General features: G+C 46.6%; 1 protein-coding gene across 1 annotated transcript in view; it reads left to right on the plus strand.

Annotated features, from left to right (window-relative positions):
- The first annotated feature begins 970 nt into the window (after positions 1-970).
- The window catches only part of LOC134351440 (tetraspanin-9-like), a 168,808-nt gene continuing 154,774 nt past the window's right edge, over positions 971-15,004 (plus strand). Inside the window, exon 1 of the mRNA XM_063057562.1 lies at positions 971-1,127. The gene's annotated coding sequence lies outside the window, so the exon portion shown is untranslated. The remainder of the gene's footprint in view (positions 1,128-15,004) is intronic.

The raw sequence follows: 15,004 nt of genomic DNA on the forward strand, positions 1-15,004 counted from the left end.
CCTCATGATTTTATAGACCTCTATAAGGTCACCCCCAGTCTGCTAGTCTAGTCAACTTTTCTCTATAACTAAGTTTCTCAAGTCCTGGCAACATCTTTGTAAATTTCCTCTGCACTCTTTCCTATCGCAGGGTGTCAAAACGGAACACGATACTCCAAGTGCAGCCCCCTTCTGTATTCAGTGTCCTGACAGATAAAGGCTAGTGTACCAAAAGCCGCCTTCACCACCCTCTCTACTTGTGACTCCACTTTCAGTGACTCCTAGGTGTCTTTGTCCTACAACGCTCACCAGTCCCTGCCATTCACTATGAAATTTCTACCTCGCTTTTACTTTCCAAACTGAAATGCTTCACACTTATCAATTAAAGTCTACTTGCTATTCCTTGGCCCACTCCCCGACTTAATCACTATCCGTATGTAAACTCTGATAACCATTCTCACCGTCAATGAATCCATCTACTTTACCAATGTTCCTATCCAAATCATCAAGAAAGATGCCAAACAACAGTCTGACCCCTCAAGCACACCACTGGCCACAGGATTGTCCACATTCACTTAGTGACCAGATCCCCATGGTTACTCCCCATTTTACCCCATTACAACCCCCTACCTCCATTTTACCTGCAGATTAACCATGTTCTCTTTAGTCTTCCCCAGTTTTGAGGAAGGGTCTCGGTCTAACCTGAATTACTGATTCTGTTTCTTTCACCTCAGACGCTGACCGACCTGCTGGGTGTTTCCAGCATTTGCTGATTTAGTTTTCTATCATCAGCCCCTGAGTGGCCTTTAGGTTCTGTTGCGGAAAGTGCGCTGCTATCAGATTCTGTTGGCGTGACAGTGGTTCCTGTAGGTGAAACTCTCTTGTTGCGGGGACTCCATAGGGATAGGATCCGGTAATTGGGAACGGGCTCCAGTAGTCGGGAACAGATCCAGAGGTTGGGACAACGCTGGAATCTGGATCATGTGACGGGTGAACCGCCCATTTTCCTCCCATTTCCGCTGCGGGCGAAGCGAAAAACTAAAGCAAAAGATCCCGATCCGGAACTGATCCCGATTCCGATTCCGATTCCGATCCCCAAAGGCGCCGGAGCCGATCGCCATCTGATCCGAGCGGAGCCCCGGCTCCAGGTGAGCGCCGGGAAAGAGCTAGCGGTCTCGGGCGGCGGAGCGGAAGGTCCGGCAGATCGGGAGTTAAACTTGTCGTCGGGGAGGGAGGAATGGAGGGGTAGTGAGGGAGAAAGGATGTGATAGAGGAGAGAGTGAGGAACGATTGTGAGAGCAAAAGAAAAGTGAGGAGGAGAGAGGTGAAAAAAGGTAAGGAGAAAGAGTGGTGAGGAGGTGGGAGTAGTGAGGGAGAGGGAGAAATGAGGGAGGGGAGAGAGAAAGTGAGAGGAAGCGACAGGAGGAAAAGGGAGGGAGGGAGGGAGAGAGAAAGCAAGGCCTGGGAGAGGGAGAGGGAAAGGTGAGGGTGAGGAAGAGGGGGGGATGAGGAAGGGAGCAGTGTGTGGGGAGAGGGGGAGGGAGGGGTAGCAGGGTGGGCCATGTTGGGTCAGGAGTGTCTCTGTCCTGGGACATTTCAGTTTGGAGGTTACAGGTGACCCACGAGGTATCTCTGTTGCACTCTGAGGAGTTTCACAACATTGGGAAAGTGACTGTATAATCTCCACCCTCTCTTCACAGCCTTCCAGCCCTAGATTATGGGCCTCTGACTGCGAAGGAGAAGGTGGAGTTTAATGTCAGTAGTTCGGTGGAAACTGTGTCCTCTCTGATTTAACCCATCACACCCCAGTCCATCACTCTCTGGGTTTAAAGAAAGTTGGGATTTATGTTTCTGTAGCACTGGCGGCCATCAGGACAGCCCAAACTGCTTCCCAGTCAGTGCAGGTTTTGTGACCAATAGCCTTCTCTACATTGTAATGAAACGATCCCTCATCACAGGAGACCTCCAGGCCTTTGCCAGCATCTGTCAGCGGCACAGCCAACTCTGCAACGAGTCCACCTCTAGAGAGGGCTTTGCCTCAACTGTTGGTCTTCATGTAGACCACAAGACATAGGAGCAGAATTAGGCCATTCAGCCCATCAAGTCCATTCCAACATTTCATCATGGCTGATCTTGGATCCCATTCAACCCCATACACCTGTCCTCTCACCATATCCCTTGATGCCCTGGACATCAGGAATCTATCAACTTCCACTTTAAATATATCCATGGACCTGACCTCCACCGTAGTCTGTGGCAGAGTGTTCCACAGATTTAACACTCTTTGGCTAAAAACAATTCCTCCTTACTTCCGTTCTAACAGGTTGCCTCCTCAATTTTAATGCTGTGCCCTCTAATTCTGGATACTCTCATCAGAGAAAATATCCTCTCCATGTCCACCCTATCTAGTCCTTTCAATATTCTGTAGGTTTCAATGAGATCCCCACGCATTCTTCTAAATTCCAGTGAGTACAGGCCCAAAGCTGCCAAACGCTCCACATATGATAACCCCTTCATTCCCAGAACCATCCTTGTAAACATCTGGACTCTCTCCAATGACTGTACATCCTTTCTGAGATATGGGACCCAAAACTGTTGACAGTACTCGAAGTGCGGCCAGACTAGTGTCTGATAAAGGCTCAGCATTATCTCCTTGCTTTTTATTCTATTCCCCTTGAAATAAATGCCAACATTTCATTTGCCTTCTTTACCACAGACTCAACCTGTAAATTAACCTTCTGGGAGTCCTACATGAGGACTCCCAAATCCCTTTGTACCTCTGATATTTGAATTTTCTCCTTATTTACATAATAGTCTGCATCATTGTTCCTTTTATTGAAATGGATTATCATACATTTCCCAACACTGTATTCCATTTGCCACTTTTTTGCTAATTCTTCCAATTTGTCTAGGTCCTGCTGCGATCGTATTGCTTCCTCAGCACTACCTACCCCTCCACCTATCTTCATATCATCCACAAACTTTGCCCCAAAGCCATCAATTCCACTGTCTTAAGTCGCTGACAAACAATGTGAAAAGTAGTGGCCCCAATGCTGACCCCTGAGGAACACCACTGGTCACTGACAGCCAACCAGAAAAGGCCCCATTTATTCCCACTTGCTGCCTCCTGCCTGTCAGCCATTCCCCTATCCATGCCAATATTTTTCCAGTAACGACATAGGATGTTATCTTGTTAAGCAGGCTCATGTGAAGCACCTTGTCAAATGCCTTCTGAAAATCAAACAAAATGACATCCATTGTCTCTCTTTCGTCCCCCTGCTTGTTATTTCCTTGAAGAATTCTAAAACATTTGTCAGGCCAGATTTCCCTTTGCAGAAACCATACTGACTTGGTCTTATTTTATCATTAGTCTCCAAGTACCCCAAAACCTCAACTTAAATAATGGACTCCAACACTTTCCCAACCACTGAGGTTAGGCTAACTAGGCTATAATTTCCTCTCGTTTGTCTTCCTCCCTTCTTAAAGAGTGGAGTGGCATTTGCAATTTTCCAGTCCTGCAGGACCATGGCAGAATCAAGTGATTCTTGAAAGATCATGACAAACCAATGCATCCTTTATCTCTTCAGCAACCTCTTTTAGGACTCTGGGATGTAGTCCACATGGTCCAGGTGACTTATCCACCTTAAGAACCTTGAATTTGTTCCTGTTTCCTGACAGTCATGGACATCCGGCACACAGCTAGTGTTTTCCACAGCGAAGACTAAAGCAAAGTACCTATTAGGTTCATCTGCCATTTCTTTGTCCCATTACTACCTCACTAGCGTCATTTTCCAGTGGTCCGATATCAACTCTCACCTCCCTTTTATTCTTTATACGACTGAAAACACTTTCAGTATCCTGCTTTATCTCATTGGCAAATTTGCCCTTATATTTCATCTTTTCCCTTCTTATAGCTTTTTTAGTTGCCTTTAGTTGGATTTTAAAAGTTTCCCAATCATCCAACTTCCCACTCACTTTTGCCACCTTATATGCCCTTTCCTTGGACTTTATGCAGTCCTTAACTTCCCTTATCAGCCATGGTTGCCTACCTTTGACATTTGAGAACTTCTTTCTCTGTGGGACATAAATATCCTGCTCCTTGGGAACTATTTTCAGAAACTTCAGCTATATCTTCTCTGCCTTCATCCCCACCAGTATCTTCCTCCAATCCACCTGGGCAAGCTCCTCTCTCATGCCTCTGTAATTTCCTTTTCTGCATTGTGATACTGGTACATGTGAGTTTGCTACTCTCTCTCAAATTGCAGTATGAATTCAATCATATTATGATCACTGCCTCCTAAGGATTCCTTTACGTTAAGCTCCCTAATAAGATCTGGCTTATAACACAACACCCAATCTAAGATACCCGTTTCCCGAGTAGGCTTGATCACAAGCTGCTCTAAAAAGCCATCTCATAGGCATTCAACAATTGCCTGTCTTGCGATCCAACAGCAACCTGATTTTCCCAATCTCCTAGCATTTTGAAGTCCCCCATTACAATTGTGACGTTATCCCTATTACATGCCCTTTCCAGCTCCCTTTGCAATCTCAATCCCACTTCTTCGCTACTATTCGCTCTTATGAATGATGGGAACCAGTATGATAGAGCTGAGGATGAGCCAGCAGGTTTACAAGTAGATGGTGGATGTAACATGAATATAAGGAAGGACAAGCCAATGATTGGGTACAGACAGAGCAAAGAGTTAAATTTTACTACGGATGCAAAATTCAAAAGAGCGAAGAATGCAGGACTGAAGGTGCTGTATTTCAATGTGCATAGCATTTGGAGTAAGGTGGATGAACACATGGCAGAATTAGAGATTGGTCGGTATGACATTGTAGGCATCACTAAATTGTGGCTGAAAGAAGGCCATTGTTAGGATCTTAACATCAAAGGATATACTTTGTATCAAAACAACAGGTAGAAAGTAATAGATGGTGGTGTGGCTCTGTTGGTAAGAGGTGGAATTACATCTTTAGAAGGAGGTGACCTAGGGTCAGAGAATGTTGATTCTTCATGGGTGGAGTTAAGAGATTGCAAGGGTAAAAAAAACCATTATGAGAATCATATGTAGGCCCCCAAACAGTAGGCAAGATGTGGGGTTGAGATTGCAAAGGGAGCTGGAAAAGGCATGTACTAAGAGTAATGATACAATTGTAATGGGGGACTTCAATATGCAAGGGAATTGGGAAAATCAGATTGGTGTCAGATCGCAAGAGAGGGAATTTGTTGAATGCCTATTAAATGGCTTTTTAGAGCAGCTTGTTCTTGAGCCTACGCAGAGAAAGTCTATCCTAGATTGGGTGTTGTGTAATAACCCAGATCTTATTAGGGAGCTTAACGTAAAGGAACACCTACGAGACAGATATCATAATGTGATTGAATTCATACTGCACTCTGAGAGGGGAAGCATAACTCACATGTATCAGTATCGCAATGGAATAAAGGGAATTAGAGACACATGACAGAATAGCTTGCCCAGGTGGACTGGAGGAGAATACCGGTGGGATGACAGCAGAGCAGAGATGACTGTTTCTGGGACTTCACAAGGCGCAGGATAGCTATGTCCCACAGAGGAAGAAGTTTTCAAATGGCAGGGGCAGATAACTGTGGCTGACCAAGGAAGTTAAGGACTGCACAAAAGCCAAGGAAAGGGCATATAAGGTGGCAAAAGTGAGTGAGAAGTTGGATGATTGGGAAGCTTTTAAAATCCAACAAAAGGCAACTAAAAAAAGCTGTGAGAAGGGAAAAGATGAAATATTAGGGCAGACTAGCCAATAATATAAAGCGGGATGCCAAATGTTTTTTCAGTTATTTAAAGAGTAAAAGGGAGGTGAGGTTGATATTGGACCACTGGAAAATGATGCTGGTGAGGTAGTAATGGGGGACAAAGAAATGGCAGATGAACTTAATGAGTACTTTGCATCAGTCTTCACTGTGGAAGACACTAGCAGTGTGCCAGAGGGCTGTGAGTGTCAGGGTGCAGGAGTGAGCACCATTGCTATTACAAAGGAAAAAGTGTTAGGCAAACTGAAAGGTCTTAAAGGTGGATAAGTCACTTGGACCAGATGGACTACAACCCAGATTCCTGAGAGAGGTTGCTGAAGAGATAACGGATGCATTGGTCATGATAGAACCATAGAACCATAGAAACTACAGCACAGAAACAGGCCTTTTGGCCCTTCTTGGCTGTGCCGAACCATTTTTTGCCTAGTCCCACTGTCCTGCACACAGACCATATCCCTCCATACACCTCCCATCCATGATCTTTCAAGAATCACTTGATTCTGGCATGGTCCTGGAGGCCTGGAAAATTTCAAATATCACTTCACTTTTTAAGAAGGGAGGAAGGCAATAGAAAGGAAATTATAGGCCAATTAGCCTAATCTCAGTGGTTGGGAAAGTGTTGGAGTCTATTATTAAGGATGAGGTTTTGAAGTACTTGGAGACTAATGATAAAACAATTCAACATCAGCATCACACATCAAAGTTGCTGGTGAACGCAGCAGGCCAGGCAGCATCTCTAGGAAGAGGCGCAGTCGACGTTTCAGGCTGAGACCCTTGTAGTCCTGACGAAGAGTCTCGGCTTGAAACATCGACTGCTCCCCTTCCTAGAGATGCTGCCTGGCCTGCTGCGTTCACCAGCAACTTTGATGTGTGTTGCTTGAATTTCCAGCATCTGCAGAATTCCTGTTGTCAACGTCAGCATGATTGCTGTGAAGGGAAATCTTCCTTGACAAATCTGTTGGAATTATTCGAGGAAGTAATAAGCAGGATGGACAAAAGAGAGGCAGTGGATGCTATTTACTTGGATTTTCAGAAGGCATTTGATAAGGTGCCACACATGAGGCTGCTTAACAAAATATCCTATGGCGTTACAGGAAAGATACTGGCATGGATAGTGGAATGGCTGTCAGGCAGGAGGCAGCGAGTGGGAATAAAAGGGGCTTTTTCTGGTTGGCTGCCGCTGAGTAGTGGTGTTCCTCAAGAGTCAGTATTGGGACCGATACATTTCACATTGTTTGTCAGTGACTTATTAATGGAATTGATGGCATTGTGGCTAAGTTTGTGGATGATATAAAGATAGGTCGAGGGGTAGGTAGTGCTGAGGAAGCATTGCAATTGCAGCAGGACTTAGACAAATTGGAAGAATGGGCAAAAAAGTGGCAAATGGAATACAGTGTTGGGAAATGTTTGATAATGCATTTTGGTAAAAGGAACAATAGTGTGGACTGTTATCTAAATGGGGAGAAGGTTCAAACATCAGAGGTGCAGAGGGACTTAGGAGTCCTCATGCAAGACTCCCAGAAGGTTAATTTACAGGTTGAGTCTGTGGTAAGGAAGGCAAATGCAATGTTGGCATTTATTTCAAGGGGAATAGAATATAAAAGCAAGGAGATAATGCCAAACCTTTATAAGACACTAGTCAGGCCACACTTGAAGTGTTGTCAACACGTTTGGACCTCATATCTCACAAAGGATATGTTGTCCAGAGGAGGTTCACGAGGATGATTCCAGGAATGAAGGGGTTAACATATGGGGAGCGTTTGGCAGCTTTGGGCCTGTACTCACTGGAAGTTAGAAGAATGTGTGGGGATCTCGTTGAAATCTACTGAATGTTGAAAGACTAGAGAGGGTGGATGTGGAGAGGATATTTCCTTTGGTGTGGGTATCCAGGACTAGAGGGCACAGCCTCAAAAAGGAGCGATTCTTTAGAACAGAGATAAGGAGGAATTGTTTTAGCCAGAGTATAGAAAATCTATGGAATGCTCTGCCACAGACTGCAGTGGAGGCCAAGTCCATGCGTATATTTAAGGTGGAAGTTGACAGTTTCCTGATTGATCAGGGCATCAAGGGATATGGTGAGAAGTCAGGTGTAGGGGGTTGGGTGAGATCCAGGATCAGCAATGATGGAATGGGAGGAGCAGATCAATGGGCTGAATGGCCTAATTCTGCTCCTATGTCTTATGGTTTTATGGAATTTTGTCTCTGAGGTATAATTTAAGTTTTTGCTCTGTCTTCAGTTGTACCCAATCATTGGCTTGCCCTTCCTTACATTCACATTACATATTGTATCATGTACTTGTAAACCTGCTGGCTGATCCTCAGCTCCATCATTCTGGTTCCCATTCCCCTGCCATATCAGTTTAAACTTATAGAGGTGAGGGAGACTGAACCATGGCTGGCCCAGTGCTGAGCTGGGACTCTGGTGCAATTAGGTCACACGCTCCAGGACCCTCCTCTCACAGGGACTAATTCTGGATATCTCGGTCCCCACCTTCATTGCTGTAGAGTCATGGAGTCAGAGATTCTCCGGGAGGGCAGGTGTCTTCACCTACGTTGTCGTAGATTCAGTGAGAGGGCAGGTGTTCTGGCCTTCGTTGTCGTAAATTCAGTGAGAGGGCAGGTGTTCTGGCCTTCGTTGTGTTTTCTTTTCTCTTTTATTAGTAATGTATTTATTGAAATGATCACATTGACTTGGTGAGTCAAAGGGCCTGATTCTATTCTGTATAGTTTCAGGTTACTGTGTCTCTAACTTAAACCGTGGACCAGAGACCCTCTGCCGTTTTTGGAATTTCTCATCGACTGTTGGAGAGATCATTTGTATCTCCTGGGAGGGGTGTGTATGTGTTGGGATGGTGTGTGTCTCCTGAGAGATGTGTGTGTTTCTCCTGGGAGGGGTGTGTGTATCTTCTGAGACGTGTGTGTATCTCCCGGGAGGGGTGTGTGTATCTCCAGGGAGGTGTGTGTATCTCCAGGGAGGGGTCTGTATCTCCTGGGAGGGTTGTGTATCTCCAGGGAGGGGTGTGTATCTCCTGGGAGGGGTGTGTATCTCCAGGGAGGGTTGTGTATCTCCAGGGAGGGGTGTGTATTTCCAGGGAGGTGTGTGTATCTCCTGGGAGGAGTGTGTGTATCTCCTGGGAGGAGTGTGTGTATCTCCAGGGAGGGGTGTGTATCTCCTGGGAGGGGTGTGTATCTCCAGGGAGGGGTGTGTATCTCCTGGGAGGGGTGTGTGTATCTCCTGAGGGGTGTGTGTATCTCCTGGGAGGGGTGTGTATCTCCTGTGGGGGGGGGGGGTGTATTGTGTGTATCTCCTGGGAATTATCTACTCTTATTTCAAGGAGGTTCTTACCAAAGCCTAGATTTTTTTTTCTTTCTCTGTCCACCTGCTATTCTCATCCTGTGATGGACTTTGGGATGGTGTGTTTTGGAATCTGGACTGTCCATCTGTGTATCAATGATGTCCAATGCTGATATGGGATTGCCTAGGCTGCAGTGGATTTGGAGTGTTGGTGGTGTCTCTCCTGTGCTTCACGTTGTCTGAGGATGGAGTCACGGATGTTCAGAGCACCATGAATTATGTGCCACTGCTGACCTTCAAAGGCGCTTTCCCTCAGTTGGCCAAAGGTTGTGCTTGTGTGGTGAAGGCAGCGATGAATTTGGTCATTGGTGGCAGGAGATATGAGATTGTTGTTGGATTTCAGTGCGAAAGGTTATTGTCAAAGGTCGAGATGCTGAGGAGGGCTCAGGTGGTCAAACACTTTTAGTCTGATGAGTGTTAGAAATATGACCATTCTTTTGTTGGGCATCTGTACTGATGTTATACTGGATTTTCAGCGTGCAGATAGGTGATGGATGACCTTGGCCCTGGGGTGAAGGTGGCACTAGGGAAACTGCTCCCTGCACCATGGCTCCTGGCCAAGTTTACTCAGCCAGAGCTTTGATCCACCTGCACCCTTGCTAATATACTGTCAGTGAGCAAATTCAGCCTGGGACCACACTGTCTGTCCTTCGGAAAGAAATGTGTTAGTCACGAGTATCATTATTGTGTCAGGGCTACAGTTCCACAGCACTAAGATAGAATTTCTCTTGTTCCACTATCTCATTCTTCTTCAGCAAGGCAGTGAGCAGCCCCATTGTTTATTCCAGATTCTCTCCTTTGATGTGGGGACTGCTAACGTGTTCACCCATCCTCTGGGGAGGTGTGGGTGGGTCTGAGCCGCTGTGTATGCTACAGTACCCCTGGGGAGGTGTGGGTGGGGCTGAGCCGCTGTGTATGCTACAGTACCCCTGGGGAGGTGTGGGTGGGGTGAAGGTCAGCCTGTGAGACAGCGGGAGACTTTAAAAAGCGAACAGATTAACGGAGCGGGCGTCGTAGGAGCGGGCGACGGAGTAGTGGGAGACAGAGTAGGAAGGCTTTGGCTCGAGAGGCTTCAGCAAGCAGAGGCTGAGGACGAGCCTGCTCCCAGTGAGGTAAGGCCGAGTAAGTTCCTTTAATTAATTTAATTAACTTAGAAGTAGGTAATGGAGGCAGCAGTTAGGGCAGTTGAGTGATCCGTTTGCAGGATGTGGGAAGTCAGGGCGAGCACAATTGACCCTGATGACTACACCCGCGAAAGGTGCATCCAGCTGCAGCTCCTGACAAACCAAGTTAGGGAACTGGAGCTGGAGCTGGGTGAACTTCGGATCATTCGGGAGGCAGAGGCAGAAATAGACAGGAGTTTCAGGGAGACAGTCACCCCTAAGAGTCAAAAGACAGGTAGCTGGGTGACTGTCAGGAGAGGGAAGGGGAATAGACAGAATGAGCAGAGCACCCCTGTGGCCGTTCCCATCAATAATAAGTATACCGTTTTGGGTACTGTTGATGAGGACGACCTACCAGGGACAAGTTGCAGTGGTTGCGTCTCCGGCACCGAGATGGGACCCTCAACTCAGAAGGGAAGGAGGGAGAACAGTAGTGATAGGGGATTCCATAGTTAGGGGGACAGATGAGAGGTTCTGTGGAAGAGATCGAGAATCCCAGATGGTCTGTTGCCTCCCTGGTGCCAGGGTCTGTGATATCTCGGATCGAGTTCTCGGTAATCTCAAGAGGGAGGGTGTGCAGCCAGATGTCGTGGTCCATGGAGGGACCAATGATGTGGATAGGAAGAAGGAGGAGGTCCTGCAAAGAGAGTTTAGGGAGTTAGGTGCAAAGTTGCAGGACAGGACCTCCAGGGTTGCAATCTCAGGATTGCTACCCGTGCCACATGCTTGTGAGGCTAGAAATAGGAAGGTAGTGCAGCTAAATACGTGGCTAAGGAGTTGGTGCAGGATGGAAGGCTTCATATTGCTGGACAATTGGGCCTTGTTCCAGGGAAGGTGGGACCTGTTCTGACGGGACGGGTTGCACCTGAACTGGAGGGGGACTAACATCCTTGCGGGAAGGTTTGCTGGTGCTGCTCTGGGGGGTTTAAACTAGATTTGCAGGGGGAAGGGAACCAGAGTGTTAGAGCAGATAGTGAGGTGGAGAAGGATAAAGGTCAAGTGGGAACGGCAAGTATAGTGCATAGCGTAAAGCCAGATCTAACATATAAAGAGGCTTTGAGGAGAGAGAAGCAGAATAAAGGGTGTAAAAGTAGTAAGGTAGAAGGGCTAAAGTGCGTGTACTTCAATGCAAGAAGCATCAGGAACAAAGGTGATGAACTGAGAGCTTGGATACGTACATGGAATTATGATATAGTGGCCATTACAGAGACTTGGCTGGCACCAGGGCAGGAATGGATTCTCAATATTCCTGGATTTCAGTGCTTTAAAAGGGATAGAAGGGGTGAAAAGGGGAGGAGGGGTGGCATTACTGGTCAGGGATACTATTACAGCTACAGAAAGGGTGGGTAATATAGCAGGATCCTCTCTTGAGTCAGTATGGGTGGAAGTCAGGAACAGGAAGGGAGCAGTTACTCTATTGGGAGTATTCTTTAGGCCCCCTGGTAGCAGCAGAGATACAGGGGAGCAGATTGGGAGGCAGATTTTGGAAAGGTGCAAAAATAACAGGGTTGTTATCATGGGTGACTTTAACTTCCCTAATATTGATTGGCACCTGATTAGTTCCAAGGGTTTAGGTGGGGCAGAGTTTGCTAAGTGTGTCCAGGACGGATTCCTATCACAGTATGTGGACAGGCTGACCAGGGGGAATGCCATACTAGATCTAGTACTAGGTAATGAACCGGGTCAGGTCACAGATCTCTCAGTGGGTGAGCATCTGGGGGACAGTGACCACCGCTCCCTGGCCTTTAACATTATCATGGAAAAGGATAGAATCAGAGAGGACAGGAAAATCTTTAATTGGGGAAGATCAAATTATGAGGCTGCAAGGCTAGAATAGTCATAGTCATACCTTATTAATCCCAGGGGAAAATGGCTTTCGTTACAGTTGCTCCATAAATAATAAATAGTAATAGAACCATAAATAGTTAAATAGTAATATGTAAACTTGCGGATGTGAATTGGGATGATGTTTTTGCAGGGAAATGTACTATGGACATATGGTCGATGTTTAGGGATATCTGACAACATGTTAGGGATAATTTTGTCACGGTGAGGAAGATAAAGAATGGTAGGGTGAAGGAACCATGGGTGACAAGTGAGATGGAGAATCTAGTCAGGTGGAAGAAGGCAGCATACATGAGGTTTAGGAAGCAAGGATCAGATGGGTCTATTGAGTAATATAGGGTAGCAAGAAAGAAGCTTAAGAAGGGGCTGAGAAGAGCAAAAAGGGGGCATGAGAAGGCCTTGGCAAGTAGAATAAAGGAAAACCCCAAGGCATTCTTCAATTATGTGAAGAACAAAAGGATGATAGGAGTGAAGATAGGACTGATGAGAGATAAAAGTGGGAAGATGTGCCTGGAGGCTGTGGAAGTGAGCGAGGTCCTCAATGAATACTTCTCTTTGGTATTCACCAATGAGAGGGAACTTGATGACGGTGAGGCCAATATGAGTGAGGTTGATGTTCTGGAGCATGTTGATATTAAGGGAGAGGAGGTGTTGGAACTGTTAAAATACATTAGGATGGATAAGTTCCTGGGGCCTGACGGAATATTCCCCAGGCTGCACGAGGCGAGAGAAGAGATTGCTGAGCCTCTGGCTAGGATCTTTATGTCCTCGTTGTCCACCGGAATGGTACCGGAGGATTGGAGGGAGGCGAATGTTGTCCCCTTGTTCAAAAAAGGTAGTTGGGATAGTCTGGGTAATTATAGACCAGTGAGCCTTACGTCTGTGGTGGGAAAGTTGTTGGAAAAGATTCTTAGAGATAGGATCTATGGGCATCTATGGGCTAGAGACATTGATAGGATGCAAAAGTGGGCTGAGAAGTGGCAGATGGAGTTCAACCCGGAGAATTGTGAGGTGGTACACTTTGGAAGGACAAACTCCAAGGCAGAGTACAAAGTAAATGGCAGGATACTTGGTAGTGCGGAGGAGCAGAGGAATCTGGGGGTACATGTCCACAGATCCCTGAAAGTTGCCTCACAGGTGGATAGGGTAGATAAGAAAGCTCATGGGTGTTAGCTTTCATAAGTCGAAGGACAGAGTTTAAGAATCGCTGGGTAATGATGCAGCTCTATAAAACTCCGGTTAGGCCACACTTGGAGTACTGTGCCCAGTTCTGGTCACCTCACTATAGGAAGGATGTGGAAGCATTGGAAAGGGTACAGAGGAGATTTACCAGGATGCTGCCTGGTTTAGAGAGTATGCATTATGATCAGAGATTAAGGGAGCTAGGGCTTTACTCTCTGGAGAGGAGGATGAGAGGAGACATGATAGAAGTATACAAGATATAAAGAGGAATAGATAAAGTGGACAGCCAGCGCCTCTTCCCCAGGGCATCACTGCTCAATACAAGCGGACATGGCTTTAAGGTAAGGGGAGGGAAGTTCAAGGGGGATATTAAAGGAAGGTTTTTTACTCAGAGAGTGGTTGGTGTGTGTAATGCACTGCCTGAGTCAGTGGTGGAGGCAGATACACTAGTGAAATTTAAGAGACTACTATATGGAGGAATTTAAGATGGGGGTTATATGGGAGACAGGGTTTAAGGGTCGACACAACATTGTGGGCCGAAGGGCCTGTACTGTGTTGTACTATTCTATGTTCTATGAATGGTAACAGTCCCCCGTGGGAGGTGTGGGTATGGGAAAGAGTTCCGGGGTTTAAAACCTCTGTCAACAAAGGGACAGTAACATTTTTCAGGTTAGGATATTGGACAGTTCAGAAGGGAACCTGTAGGTGGTGGTGTTTCCCTGCCTGCGAAACCCTTGTCATCCTTGGTAGTGGGTTTGGGTGGAGAGACCAGTAGCTGCAGTACACTTGACAGATTCTTTGAGCTGGTTGTGGAGACAGAACACGTATCATGGTGCCTAATCCTGAATCCTTTGAACTTTCTGAGTGAGTGAGTGTGTGTGTGTGTGTGTGTGTGTGTGTGTGTGTGTATATCAGGTACGTGTGTGTGTGTGTGTGGATCAGGTATGTGTGGATGTGTGTGTGTGTGCGCATACATGTGATCTGTCACAAGCCACTGTGACATGGTTCTGTCTCATAACCTGACTGCTGCCCCTTGCTAAGTCACTTGGCGTTGGCAGGCTGGTACTGTTGGGGTTGAGATAGGTTGGTAAGTCACTTGGCATTGGCGAGCTGGTACTGTTGGGGTTGAGATAGGTTGGTAAGTCACTTGGCGTTGGCGAGCTGGTACTGTTGGGGTTAAGCTAGGTTGGTAAGTCACTTGACGTTGGCGAGCTGGTACTGTTGGGGTTAAGCTAGGTTGGTAAGTCACTTGACGTTGGCGAGCTGGTACTGTTGGGGTTAAGCTAGGTTGGTAAGTCACGGCGTTGGCGAGCTGGTACTGTTGGGGTTGAGATAGGTTGGTAAGTCACTTGACGTTGGCGAGCTGGTACTGTTGGGGTTAAGCTAGGTTGGTAAGTCACTTGACATTGGCGAGCTGGTACTGTTGGGGTTAAGCTAGGTTGGTAAGTCACTTGACATTGGCGAGCTGGTACTGTTGGGGTTGAGATAGGTTGGTAAGTCACTTGACGTTGGCGAGCTGGTACTGTTGGGGTTGAGATAGGATGGTAAGTCACTTGGCGTTGGCGAGCTGGTACTGTTGGGGTTGAGATAGGTTGGTAAGTCACTTGACGTTGGCGTGCTGGTACTGTTGGGGTTAAGCTAGGTTGGTAAGTCACTTGACGTTGGCGAGCTGGTACTGTTGGGGTTAAGCTA

The sequence above is a fragment of the Mobula hypostoma genome, chromosome 9 (genome assembly GCF_963921235.1).
Source record: "Mobula hypostoma chromosome 9, sMobHyp1.1, whole genome shotgun sequence".
NCBI lineage: Eukaryota > Metazoa > Chordata > Chondrichthyes > Myliobatiformes > Myliobatidae > Mobula > Mobula hypostoma.